This window comes from Gavia stellata, chromosome 5 (assembly GCF_030936135.1).
Source record: "Gavia stellata isolate bGavSte3 chromosome 5, bGavSte3.hap2, whole genome shotgun sequence".
Classification (NCBI taxonomy): Eukaryota; Metazoa; Chordata; class Aves; order Gaviiformes; family Gaviidae; genus Gavia; species Gavia stellata.
Genome location: NC_082598.1, coordinates 41,157,780 through 41,172,513, shown reverse-complemented (window position 1 = coordinate 41,172,513; position 14,734 = coordinate 41,157,780).

The following is a 14,734-nucleotide window of genomic DNA, read 5'->3' as shown; positions in this document are numbered from 1 at the left end:
AATATGCACCCACATTAAAATTGGAAAGGATCACACTATACTAGAATTACCAAGGAGTACAATACTCTAAGACTGGAAAAAGCAGCCATACTAGATCAAAAGAAGATCCATGTAATGCCACATTCTGCCTCCAACTGTGACCAAAACCGTAATTCTGAAAAGTGTATGAAAATGGGCAAGTCTAGGTGATATTTCCCCCAAGTACTTTCTCAGTCATTTGTGGCTCACTAAGCAGCTCAGTTCAAAAGATTTAAGATTGGTAATAGAGGGGAGATCCAACTTTTCACACAAAAATTATCCAGTATTCCACGCAATTTTTTCCATATTGTTATAAAAAATGTCTTTTAGTGCACTTCTGATATAATCCTCTATATTTAAATTTTGCTATAAACACAAAAAGAGAAAAGCCAGCAATGCAAGGTAATTTATCTGTAGACTAAAACACCGTTTACTTTAATAATCTATACATAGGATGTTTTCTAAACACCATTACTTATAGATGAGAAAAGTTTTTGTTAGACAAGTTTTGTTAGATTAGAAAGTGGATTTGAACGGTTTGGAGCTATTTCACAACTAAGTTTTCACAAGTTGTTTTGACATTTCTTTTCACAGAGCTTGAAGGTACAAGGGCATGTAGCAATTGGAAAAGGAAAAAAGTTTACCTCATGAGTTTTTAAAGTCTTTTTAAGGGAAGTTAGGCTGGGTCTAATTTTATTCCTAGGAGCTTGTTCATCCCTAACATTACATACTTAGTTGCAGTACAGAGAACTGTTAAAAATCTGTGTGAATAGCTAGCAGCATTGTATTCCTCTCCTACATACAGCTTGTCTTTCCTTCTACATGGACAGTATCCAATACTGTACTACCATCCTGTGAGGTATCATTGCAGCAGGACAAAAAGTCTCTTATTACTTGGAAAGGGCACAGCTAAGGAATGCATCATGAGTTTAAAAGTTAGTTTTGGTGTGAATTTTGCTAAAGCATCCATACATCTGATGTGTGCTGATTCTTCTGATCAGTCATTTAATTGATCTGGCATGAAGAAGGTTAACATTTCCACCTAATCATGATCACTTAAATCTTTCCTGCAGCTCTGCAGAGCAAGCAGTCTGGGAAACCCTATGGCAAAGCTGTTGTTAGGGCCAGACTGATAAGCATTTAGCATTTTTCAGTTATTGGAGAAAAACTCGATAGTAGTATATAAATCAAGCACAATATTTTGGCCTTAAAATACTCGATGGGATTAAGTTACATTACTCTTTTTTTTTCTTTGTCAAAAATAACACTATTAAAGGGCTTTTGACAAAGATTAAACAGAAAAACAGGAACTTTATCTCAAGCATTTTAGTGTGTCTTTACATTTTATTTCAGAAGTATTAGGACTATGTAAAGCACATATTTTTTTACAGTTGAATCCTATAATTTCTCTTATACTCTTCTGTTCTTGAAAATCTTGCCGTGGCTACTAAAAGAAGTGGCAAATTACATACATGCATTCGATGCATTTCTTTGAAGCTTCTTCATCTCCCATTTTTCTTTAAATCTCTGTTGTAATTTCTGAAACACTTCCAAACAACTACTGACAAGTTCTGAATATCATTAGATGGATCATTCTGTTTTTTACTCATTTTTAAAACTAGTTTTCTGACGATCAGTCTCACACATTAGTGTGAATCTGTCCATTATAAGCAATGAATTGTGGATCGTTTCTTAGTTGAGCAGAGGACTCACATTTCACGAAGAAACTGGCTGATGGTACACTGCGGACTTGTATTTTATTCACAAAACTCTTTTCCAGCCCTAGAAACTTTGCCTGTACCCCTCTCAGCCAATGTCCGTGCAGATGTACAAAGGCATGCCTCTCTCTTATTTCACATGTAGTGACTTCAGGGAAGTTTTCTCCTTTTGCAATCATTACTATTTTAATCTGTCTACCAAAGACAGTGCAGTTTAAGGAATATCTCCACCTATATCTACAGCCACCAAGTTGGCTGTGGAATAGAAGAGACACCCTATGTCCTTGGTAGGTGCATTCTTGCCATGGGTACGTACTGGGTGGCTGGGGACAACCCACTGCAAAGTGCAAGTGGGAACCTTCAGCAGAAAGGATGAAAAAAGAAAGAACTGCTGAAAGATAGGCTGCTTCTTCACTTTGTCTACAAGACTTCTTTCCCTTTGTAGTCTACACAGTATCTCCCACCCCAACTTTCTGCAGCAAATGAAGCGGAAGTCTTATGGGTATGGGAGGGGAGTTCAGAAACACATGGGAAGTGGAGGAGCTGAGTACCCAGACCCCCACATTTCATGCCAGAACTGGTAGTTGAGCTGGAGGTGGGGAGGGTTATTGTCAGGGTGCTGTATGGGCTGCGGGATCCCAGGGGGGCATCAGGACAGGGCCTGGCAGCCAGGACTTATCCCAGCACCCCAGCCAGGAGCAGAGCAGCCAGGGGACACTGGGGCGGCCCCAGCCCTGGGCATCGGGCACCTCCCTGGGGCCAGGGATGGTGAGACTGGGCCGGGCCATTGGCCTGCGGGTCTGTGGGGAGCTGGAGACCGACACCAACGTGGTGTTGCTGGGACAGGGACTGGTGGCTCTGGGGAGTTGAAGTGGGGTCCTGGGCCCTGGGTAGGTGGGAGGAGGTCACAGGGAGGCTGGGAAGGGACAGTCAGGGCTGTTGGTGCCCTCAGGGACATGACAGTTATGTTGCCCCTTACCCCTGCCAGGCAGCTATTTTTCACTTCACATCCCTGGCCCTTCCCATTAAATCCTGCTTCCGTTCAACTTCCTCTTCCTCTTTTCTGGTGCCCTTGTCCTGCTACCTTCTCAACTACTCCCAATTTCTAGCTCCTATACTTATTTTCCTGCTTTTCTTGCTCCCTTCTTCCCCATTTTTATCTGGTCATTGTGCCCCTTTCTTTCACTTTCTCCTCTCCCACCCTGGGGCCCCGTAAATGATGCCAGAGAAAACCCCCACAGGATTTGGGAAATCAAAATAGGAGCACTGACGTTACATGCTCACTTGCTTTTGGTGATCTTCAGTCTTTTTTGATCCCCTAAACATTTTCCATCGGTCGTACAGACAGACCTGGTTAACAACTTTAAACCTGTTGTCAAACAGCTGGTTTTTCTCAATTCACTCACCTCTTAGAAATTACTCAAGGCACAGTCACTCCTCTGTTAACTTTTGTGGAGAGACTTGGCCCTCTCAGGCTATGTTCACATTAGCAAGTAGTAGGATCAAACAGGAACAGAGCAGAGGATCGAGATACTTAACACACACACACGCTGTTTGTGCAAGTTTACTTCGGACTAGCTCTAACCTAGGAAGTGAGGAGAGCCCCGGAAGAGTTGGGAATTGCTCTTCCGAGGAAGCAGAGACACTTCCCTTTGTCCACTACAATGGCCCATGCCACGTTCAAACCCTCTGTCTTCATTGTAAGGGGAAAAAAAAGCTTGAAACATTAGCTGCACTTCAACAGCTGGAGAAGAGAGCACCCCATTCCTGTCTCCTCCCATTCACCTGAGTGTTAAGAAGCCTAAAATTTTTCCTGAACCCTGTGTCAAAAAGGAGCAGAAAACACTGCCTTTCTGCCCTTAAGAGACAGAAGATTGGGGATGGAGGTGTTAATTAAAGGCAGGCAGAGTGGGAAGTAGTGCAAGCACTTGGGAGAGCTCTGAAGGGCTGTGTGCTGTGGTGAGAAAGTGATTCCTTACCTCTGCCTGATCCCAGCTTTCACCATATCCTTTCATTTTCTGGATACCTGACTGGATCCTCTGAGGTCCCCTTTGCTGAAGTGGTAAGTGCTCACAGCTGCTCCTGAAGCTGATGGGAGTTTGTCTTTGAAGGTGCAAGCTTCAGTGAATGTTACTTTTCCTATCTTAAGAAACAGGGAAAATTTCAGCTACGTTGTTCTTATAGGCAGTAGCTGTCTATACATTTTTCTTAAAACCAAATACCTGAGAACCAAAATATTTTAGTTTAGATAGCAAGCCACACTATCTTAAAGGCACTGTATTTTAATTTTTTTCCCCCTTGCTTAACAACTATTCATAGGCTGAACTCTCCAGCCAGGCTACATGTTCTTCAACACTGTAATCAGGGACTGTAAAATAAACCTCTTCTAAGGCTAAGAAGAGCCTGTGCTACAGAGGAAGATGAGAATATTAAGATTATGAACTACAGCTGTCTGAGGTAGTACGGTAGTATTTCATTACTGAAGTATTTTAATTGTGAGCCAAAATATTTCAGATTTTGTTTACTTTTAAAGTTGAAGTTTTCCACTGTTCAATTTCCCTAAATAGCTTTAATACTATGCAGTCTGAAAATGGTCCTAGATATCTCACACTGGAAATCCAAAACTAGTGAAGCTGTTTTTCCTTAGTGTGCCCATGTTACTGGTCTTAACAGTAGTCATAATAATAGAATGTCACCATTAAGAAGAGTTGCGAAATTAAATTGTTAAAGCATGTGATACTAGAGTATAAACTCTTTGAAAAACTGTTGTAAAAGTAGGAATGTATTCAAATAAGATCCTGGAGGATCATGATTATGCAATTAAACAGGATTTCGGTTGGAATTTATATAGGTATTTAATTTACTGAAACTTTGAGTTCCTATTGCAGACGCATTAGGATTTAGTAAAGCTCCTGTAAGAGCATTGCAAATTGAATACAAGTACTACTTCTGGAAACATTGTACAGCATCTTTATTCAGGAGCTATCTTTTTAGTAAGCATAAACAAAGTTTTCAACATGCTTCTTGTACCAGTATACAGTTGTTCTTCACGTATACAATACTACAGTATTTGCTAACAATAAGTGTAACCTTTAGCAAGCTTATACCTGGATTTTACTGTTTCCAAGGTGGTGGTGGGGAGGAAGAAGTATGCTTACCAACTACAATCTTCAGCCTTTTTTAGTGCTATCAGGTCAGAAATATTCACACACTGCTCTTCTTTAGGATACTAATCTGTCCATGCTGATGCACTCAGGTTTGGATTGCACAGACAATCACATTGTGTTCCTATGAGTTTATGGGCAATGTCATTCCTGCTCATATGCAAGCAACATAACCCACCCAAGATACCCGTGGTGACTCAGGAACTTTAAAGTTTGGTGATGACAAAACTCTCAGCTTTGGAAACGTCACTGTTTTAATAGTGGTGAATGCTTGCCTGTTACCATGGCGTATTAATGACATGTATTGCTTTGTCAGAATTGCCTTAAACATGTCTGCAAGGAATGTGTATGTGTTTACAGTGCTTGCTCCTTGTCGATTGGAGGAGACACTATGGCTTAGTAGGCTCATGCACAGATTTTATAGGATGTCAGAACAAAATGATTTTTTATTGAGGAAGGGTCAAACAAGTTGTGCTTTTTGTTGTGTCACACTAAACAATATAAGAAGCATGTTAAAAAAGCTCAGGGCTCTCACTAGAAGGCAAAGGCTATGAGAAATGATTTAAAGCTACATTATCCTGTTTCTAATTCCTTTTCTTTCTTCCTGCGGAAATGTAATTGCAAGAGGCTCGGAGAAGGGATTGGAGCATTGGCTTCTATGTCAGCCTTGAAGAGAGTCATAAAGTCTCTTTTATGGGTTTCTTTCTAGCCTAGTTCTACTTTCCCAAATTAGAGGAGACAATATGACAATCTTAGCTAGCTCTGATCTTACATCTTAATTTGCAAACTCAGCAGCAATATCAGTGCCCAACTTTAGTGGATATAAGGAAGTATTTTTGAATTTAAACACTTTTCCACTGACCTGCAGTAAAGGCCCTTTTTACAATTGTCTGCACATTGTTTTGAAGACCTCCTCCCCCCCCCCCCCCCCCCCCCCCCAGTTTAATATGTTTTGATAATAAATATTCTGGATATCTAATACCTGCCTCAGTTAAGATGTCTGTTAGATCTTAGATACAGAAGTCAAATATGCAGCTGGAAGTTTCAAACAATAAATTAATTGTGCTGAAATTTTTCTGAATTGAGCACAGCAAACATATATCTGTGAAGTGGTTGACGATTTTTTTTCATACTAATTTGCTGAGGACTGGCTCAGATTGTTTTATGTATTTTGAATAATTTTAAACTGATGTCATTATGTATAAAACCTCAACAACCTTACAGTACCTTGTATCATCTATTCCTTCACATTTCCTGGCATCACTTAATAAAATACTTGAAGCTCCAGCATTCTGCTGCTGCTGCTGCTGTTGGTATACCTTGGTCATGACCTGGAAGGACCACCCACTCCTGTAAAAGAGAGGGTAAGTCTGTCTCTATGCTAATTTGATTTTAGACCTCCTTTGAAGAAAAAGTACGTGTATCCTTCAGTCAGCTTCAGTCCGGGCTGAGCTACTTCTGTGATGCACGTTTTGGCCTGCAGAAGTCATTTATAGCTGCATGCATAAGGCAGAGGGTGTTTTGTGTGTGTACGTGTGAAGGAGAAGGGAAACTTTTATTGGTACTTTTATTTCTTTTCCACTTGAAGAAAACCCTGATATTTTGCTACTGATATTTGAAAAAATGTCCAAGAAAAATAAAAGCATTAATATTAGACAAAATGAATCTTTAGTTAATGAGATGTGATTGATCACTTTGAAAGGAAAAAGTAATATCCTATGACATATAAATCTAAATGTATTGGTTAAAGACCTAAATCATTTTATTTGCCACAAAAGAAGCACTTGTAATTAGGAACAAAAAATGCAGTAAGCCGATGAAGAGAAAATAAATTTATTGAAGTGATTTTGCAAATCACAGTTAATTGAGCCACAAACAAAGCAGCAAATAAAGGAAATAATGTGGTAATTGGAACCCTCATCCCTTATTGGCATACATTATGGGTTGCTATCTTTTAGCAGTATTAAATCATTGATGTGAATGTTGCCAAAAAAACTCTTCATTTCCTTTTAGTGACTTCTTACTGCCCTCAGTTGAAGTTTAATAGAAAAGGAAGGACATGATGTAGTTTTAATGACAGGAAACCCATGGCTTCCAAATGAATAAATTCCATCACTGGCTGCCACAAAGTGTGCTAATTATTTCCTTTGATAAATTAAAAGCCGTAAAAGTCCAAAGTATATAGCATGTGGTTTACAGTTATAGTCTGCCTGTCTGCATTATTGAAAGTTCATATAAACCTCATTATTTTAATTTAATAAACATTATAATTATTTTTTACACCAGTAGGTTGTATAGAAAGCATATGTTGAAGACAAACTTGTCTGACAGAAGGGTAAATAGCTCACAAACTGAATAAGCAAGGAACATGATGTGTCATGCTGTGATAGCTCAGGTTTTTTATGATACTTTTGAATGAGCAGATGCTTATTTTTTTAGCTTTATAAACAAGAGACCAGTGACTACCTTTATCCTGTAAATGAGTATTTCATTCTGCAAAGTGTGCTTTGATGAACTATACAGTCTCTTGTGTTTTAGAATAGAGGCTGAGAAAACTTAGAAAAAGTTTAGGGAAATATAGAGAGGAAAATGAAGATTTTAAAATAAACATTGCAAGGCAAAAAAAAAAAAATCCTATTCAGTCTGAAGGAATGAAACAGATATCCAACAGTGATGTGAATAACCAGAGTTGTTTTTTTGATTTGTTTTTGTTTTTTCTTTTTTCCATCCAAAAAAGATCATATGCAATGAAGACCTGAATATTTTTAATGACTATTGTACTAATGACATTCAGGCCTGCCCAGCACCTCATGGGATTAGACCTTAACCTTAATACCAAAAAACCCAAACATTGAAGAATGAGAAACAAAACCAGTTTTTATAGGTTATGGAAGTTTGTCCTGGATTATTATTTTAAAATGTTTTAAAAGGCAAATACTTTACTTTCAGGTTAGCCAGACGGTCCAGTAAAAGAAATTTGTTACAGTATCAAATCTTTTGCTGTGTCCTGATCTAGTGCACCTGACTCCAACTGTAAACTGACTCAAATGCGCTTTTAAAATAAAAAAAGAATTTAGCTGGGCTGCATGACTAATTTTGCTAAGTGTATTCCTTCATTAATGAGAGAAGGAGTTTCTGGAGACATGAGACAGCAATGGCATGCCAGAATAGAGGGCGTAGGATCACACAGCAGATATCTGGAACCAGCAGGAAGATGAACAGAACTAGGTCTGGCAGGACCAGAAAAAGGCAAAAGACAGGCAAACCATTTTGCCCTCTTAAATTTAAAATGCATGTTACAGAAAGCAATCACAGATACTGATTAAAATTACAGGAATTGGAGCCTGTAGTGTTTTTCCATGGTATCTGACCAAATGTGTTGCAGAGGTGGGTATGCAGAGATCTGTGTCTTACTGTTGGGGAGTGCAGCTCCCAAATGACCGGATCAATGTATCTCATCAAATGGGTAATGCTACAGCTCATATCGGAGAGACTCTTCCTGCTGCTTATCGGACCATGTCGTCTCCCTAGCATAAATCAAACCCTACTGAGCAATGCAAATGTACAGCCAGTCTGACTCGCTTGTGCTGGCGAGTAAATTTCCTGCAAATGTATAGTGAATATTGAGACCACTTGTTATGTATGTCTATGACCAGTTAATTTAGTAGTTCAGTGTAAAACTAAGGATGTATTTCCCTTGTTCTTGGAAGTATATGCCTTATGAAGCAAATTCAGACTTGGATATGCTACAGGGCTGAAGTCAGTGGAACTGCATCTAGTTGCAATGATGCTGACTTGGTGCTATAATGACTTGATGTATCAGCTAGAATTTACCAGTTTTAGAGTGACTGACACTGCACTGTGTTACAGGGAAATGTATTATTCTCTGGGAGAAAAAAAAAAAAAAAATACCTGACTTCATGGGAAAGTGCCTGAGTCAACTTCTGAGAGATATTATTCTGCCTTCTGGTGAACTGAAATGGAAACTTTTCACTTTTTTTTGATGTGCCATACTGGCACTTTTCTGTCATTTCACTGTTATACAGGAAAAATGATTTTGAGGGAAATAGATAGGGCAAGAGATTTTTCTGAATCTTTTTAGCTGAAAGGGAGGTTGAAAGAGAACTGGGGGAGGTGTTTTAATATCCTTGCAGAAGTAATTGGTGTTGCAAGGAAATGTAGGAGGGTGAATTCTTTCACATTGCATCGTACTGCAGCCTCAGGAGTACTGAAATATACCATACATTCCAGTTGAAGTACACTTAATTGCAAAGAGTTAAATAAAGTAAATCAAAAATGCCAAATCTATAGTAACGCTTGCAAAAATATCACTTTGAAGAAGGGCACACTCCCTTTACTTTTAGATGTCACTACTCCTCATTATTAATAAACCTTTGAAAAGGAGAATAAAGGGCTATAAATAGCATAGTAAGGTCAAATCAACTACAAAATAAAAATATCATCGTAAACTGCCACAAGATTCTAGTGTACAAATGACTGTTGGCTAACAATTAGGGGACCCATCACAGACTCATTTTGTCTGTTGTATGGGATTTGGGAGAGTCATGGTAGTACTTCTTTATTTTTGGTTATAAAGACATGTTAGTGCCTGCTTGGAAAATGCAAACACGCATTGACTGTGCAAAGGAATTCTGTTCCTTTGCTCTTCCTTTTTCTTTATTCATACTTTTTTAACTAACGGGAGGAAGCTAAGATTACTGCTTCTTTAGAGATTATTTGCTTCACTAATTTTTCCTTCTGTCGTCATAACAAATCTGCTTGTAAGGCGAAAATGACTTGCATAACAGCTAATTATGCTTATTCTCATAGTATTTTACTTGGAAGAATAATTAACTTTTTAATTAACACTGTTGTGAAACTAGCTACACAGACCAAAATATATTGTAAGAGTTTTCTATAAAATACTACTGGGACTTGAACACCTGATTAATATTGGCATCATGGAGTAGAAATATTTTGTTTTAAAGAGTTTCATTATTTCTCTACTATTTCTTCTCATAGTCGCCCTTCAGATAATCATGTGTATTTTGTGTCTTAACTGTTACAGGTATTGATTTTTCTCTTTGTTAACACACTATTATATTTAGAGAGAGCTACGTGAACAGCATTTGCACCATGTGCAGAAAAACTGTTGCCTGTAAGTTGTGCGGAAATATAAGACAAATCAAGGCTTCTGTGCAGTCTTGTAGTTCAAAGGTAACTGCGACGGACATGATATTTAAGGAGCAGATAGAAGGGGAAAGACAGGGTTGCTTCCACCTTACTATTTGTCAGAGGTTAAAGAAGGTCCTAAGGGAGCTGGACAAGACTATGATCAAATGGATAGTCTGTCTCTGGCTTGCTTTTCAGACAAAATCCAATAGGAGTTACCTCTCTGTGAAAAGTTATTTCAGTTGACTGTGAGAAACAGAAGGAGGAGGGGCTGTGGTTTCTTTCTATACCTGCAGGAGGTCAATGTAAGTGACGGCGATGAAATTCTCTCCTTGATTTTTCTGAGCTGTTTACAGCTCATGTAGTACAACACCACAGCATGTGTGAATGAGATATGACACAAGATCTCTCTGATGTGCTGGGGTAGTATAAATGCATCTTCAAATGTTTTCTTTTGTTTAGGCACTAGAAGAGTTCTTGATTTAAAGGCTATAAATCACTCTTCCATACTCTCAATATGTCACTGGCATTCCTTGGAGAGTAGGTTGGGGCTTCTTGGTTTCAGGTTAGAAGGAAGCAGCAATTTTTTTCTGGGCAGTGTGGCTACTTCTGCTCTATCCAGAGGAGCACAGAGCAGGGAGTTGGTGAGACTCTGGTGTGTTTTGTGACACAGGTCCACCTTCAAAATACAGTGCATATTCACCTTGTTATTAACTCGTCCTGCGTGTCTTATTTTCTGGTCATCTGTAATTTTGGGGAAAGAGAGGTTAATTTTTAATGGGGATCATGGTATTCCTGCTTCATAACAACAGTGGTCAACTTGAACCATGGGCATCTTCTGAGTAATCTGAGTTTGACTTATCTAAATCCCGTATCATACCAGTAATGAGGCTGTGTTAGCACAGGAGCTTCGCGGTCATCCTGACACCCAGCTTAAGTCAACCGAGACTTAGGACGTGCTTGCATGTCTGGCCAAGCCTCATCACGCAGCAGGGTTCCTGGAGAGATGCTTTGAGCTAGTGTGTCCCCCCTCCCCCTAGTTTTTGAGGGAGGTGGTGCATGGGACCCAGTCCTAGGAAACTTTCTATGTGCAGCTCATAAAGATTAGTCAGCTTTACACAGTGTTTGGTTTTTTTTTTTTCTGAGATTCTTTACCAGTTGTTTCTCCCAAAAATTTGCTTAGTGGTCTACTTATGAAGAAAATGTAATCCACCACCTGACTTGGGTCTATGTAAAATGGCTGAAACACAGGAAGAGAGGATTATTTTTAAGTTGGCCTTCATGCTTTATTGCTGATTGGCAGAATAGGATACATAGTTAGCACGCTATTTTCTCATTTCCAGATGCCATGGCCAACACATGCTAGTGTAAAGCTGTAGATGTAATTACCACTAGAAAAATATTAGATGGCTGCATTTGTTGAAACATGGGGTTTCTTATTGTCACAAAGGTTTTATCTGCTTTTAACTGGTTTCTGTCCCTATCGAGTGAGTGAGCTACGATAATATTATGCTATGATATATAATGTTTCCATTGCCATGAGGTGGAAAAGCAAGAGGGTTAAATATCAAAAAGTTCGCTTGAAGCTCTAATTTGAAATCCCATCAGGGTCACTTGTTTACTAGCACTAATAGTTAACTAGTGCACAGCTTTTAAATTACTCCTTATTACAGCAGTGCTGTTCACACCACTGTGCTTAAGGACCTGTCAGCATTTCTAGTGGAAAACTGTTTTCAAAGGCTTATGACTTTGTCATGAATATTTGCTCTGAAACTTGCCAAATGTCATCTCAGGCTAGAAACAGATTATTTCCTTTATTGGAGACTACTTGACTTGAGAGGGGAATAAATCAGCTTTCAAATTATTTGGAACATAAGAAAAGCCGACTGAAATGTTTCCCCACCACCATAGTTTACTGTATTTAAAATAGTGTAAATGAGGAGCGTTCTGGGAGTCTGGGCTAATGAAGGGGCAATCCAGTGAACAAAACGAATGTAAAAGTACATTGACTTATTGTAGCTTCGCAGTGAGTTCTGTCGTGGCAACAACACAGGTTGGCAAATTTCTCTAGCTTTTGCATAATATTGTTGAGGCTTTGGCTGTTAAAACTCAGATTTTCTTCAGTGCTTTGATACTTCAATTTACTCTATTATACTGAGCTTTTTATTCCCATCTATTAGATCTAACTACACTCGGACCGAGGTGACTTGGGTTTGATTCCTAACTGTCCATAGACATTTTTGTAGCCGCAGATATGTGATACAGACAAAATTGAGTGTCATTTGCCCCATTGGTAATGCCACCCCACAGCTACCTTCCAAACCCTAGTGCCTGGTCAAACGCTAAGGAGGCAAGTGCTGCTTCGAGACCTCAGCTTCAGTGCTGTAAACGGCACTCAGGATCCGCAAATTGGAGTGCTATTATTTTTGGGGGATTTCCCCTAGCCTTTCAGAAAACAGATACTTCTTTATGCATTTCCCTGTTACTGATCAGTATTCGAGGAATATTTTTTTTTCCAGAACACAACTCAGAGCTTTTAATGGTGAATTGCTTTATGAAGGAACAACTTTCATCTTTTCTGTTGACATGGTGGAAGACTTTTCTTTCCTTCTTTATTTTGCTTTGATGTTTTCAAAACGCACGATGTGCTCAAGCACATGTACAAAGATTACTGTTTTGGAGGTTCCGTTGCACATTTTTGAGAAATCTCTAAATCTACATGTCAGGAAACAGCTAAGTATGCAACAGGCCTGTACAGTTAGCTTCAGCTCCATGGTTTGGGATGCATTTTCTGCTGGCCAGCCTTCAGGTTTCGAGGTACCGTATTCCCACAGCACTATTGTTCATGCTTTCTTGTTCACAGCTACATTGTGTCCTATTCAGCATGCTTATGTCTCTTGCTGTCTACTTGTAGATGTTAGCCAGGGAAAAAGATGCATAAGCTAATAGATTATTTTTCTTGGAGAAAAAAATACAAGCATAAATTTCGCCAAAGTGTGTTTTACCTATAAAGGGAGAGACAGCACCTAACGCAAGTAAATATAATTTTATCTCTGCATTTTACAAAGGATTTAAAGAAGTTATTAGAATAAATATGCATGCAACTGCACCAAATAATCACTCAGAAAGTTGGGTGAAACCGCAGGGTGAAACAAGGCCTAGAGGAAAGTAAATATGACAGCTTTAAAATTAGTTTTGAGATCTCATAGGAATTGGTATATGAGCTGGGGAAAGGCAAGGTCAGATTCAAAACGGGGGAGTCAGAAAAGACTGAGCTGGCAGGCCCATAGTCCTGAATATGTTGGGTTTTTTGACATTAGAGTCACTGCAGGAGCAGGAAGATAAGTGATCAGATTTCAAGAGCTGTTTATTATTTTTCATGTAATAAGATATGCAAGAAATAGAAAGTAAGTGGGAAATGCATAATTGTTCTTCCAGGTTATCTATGCAGTCTTTAAACTGAACAGGGATACTCCGTGCTTGTGGTAAATGGTAGCTTTCATCCACCAAGTTTATTGTGGATCAAACGTACAGTGATTAAAGCTGAAAAGCTGGATAAAAATGAATTGCAGTGATGTTGCAATGGAAGTTTAAAAGGAGAGGGTGAAAGACCATTCTAAGGTAAAGATGCTCTGAAGTGTCAGGGCTATTGTTGAAGAACTCTATTGTTCATCAGTAGTATAAGCTAGGATTACAGGAATATTATTTTAACCCCTTGGCTTTGCCATGAACATCTGTGTAGAATACATCCACTGGGCTTCTGAAAACATCATGCACACTCATGTTTCCACTGATCTGAGTGCAATGCCAACAACGTTGATTCATTATTGTGGTGATTATGCTCAATGAAGAAAAAAATTAACCTTGAAAAACGGTAAATTTACTTTCCTTCGAAATCTTTGTACCCCATGCAGATGTTAATTATTTCCTATACTATTTCTGTCGTTCAGGTGAAGGATCCATGTGTGCCTTCCATGACCCCAACTAGGTTGTTAGCCGCAACAGAGAAACAGGACTTCAGAGGGAGTTGCTAACCTTCACTGAATAGCCTGTCAGCCAAAGAATGATACAGAGCACCTTCAAAAGGTCCCCTAAGTAATGAGCACTAAGGAGGGTTATAATGGGCCCATCATTAGCTCCAGCTAATATTTTGACCTAATGCCCACATATACTACAGGTGTCATGCAGGGCCACCACAGGATTAATCTGCAGGATGTTTTGTGGCTGTATGATGACAACACATTTCTTCAGCATGTTTCCCAACTTGTAAGTCTTTATATGTATTTTGTATAATGCAAGTAAATTATGACCTCTTGCTTATATTGTTTACTTTTTTCCTCAAGCTCAGTCACCCACAGTGACCAATGAATCAAGTACAGAGCCATGCAAAGGAGAAAAATAAATAGTAAGGCACTAAAACCTTACCCTCTAAGAGCATGTAACAAAATGTAAATACAGCTACTAGGAAAACTCATCCTTCCTCCTATTGTGTGTTCTTTCCTTCAACTGATTTTTGTTTGTGTCCAAATCCTGGTACTACTTACAATTTTCAAAAGGACGAAGACTTGTGCACTCCAATTCTGCATGTGTCTTTATGGGTCGCCTGTAAACTCATCCCCTGCCATCCATGGAGGCCTTGCTTTCATGATAAGCAATTTATTT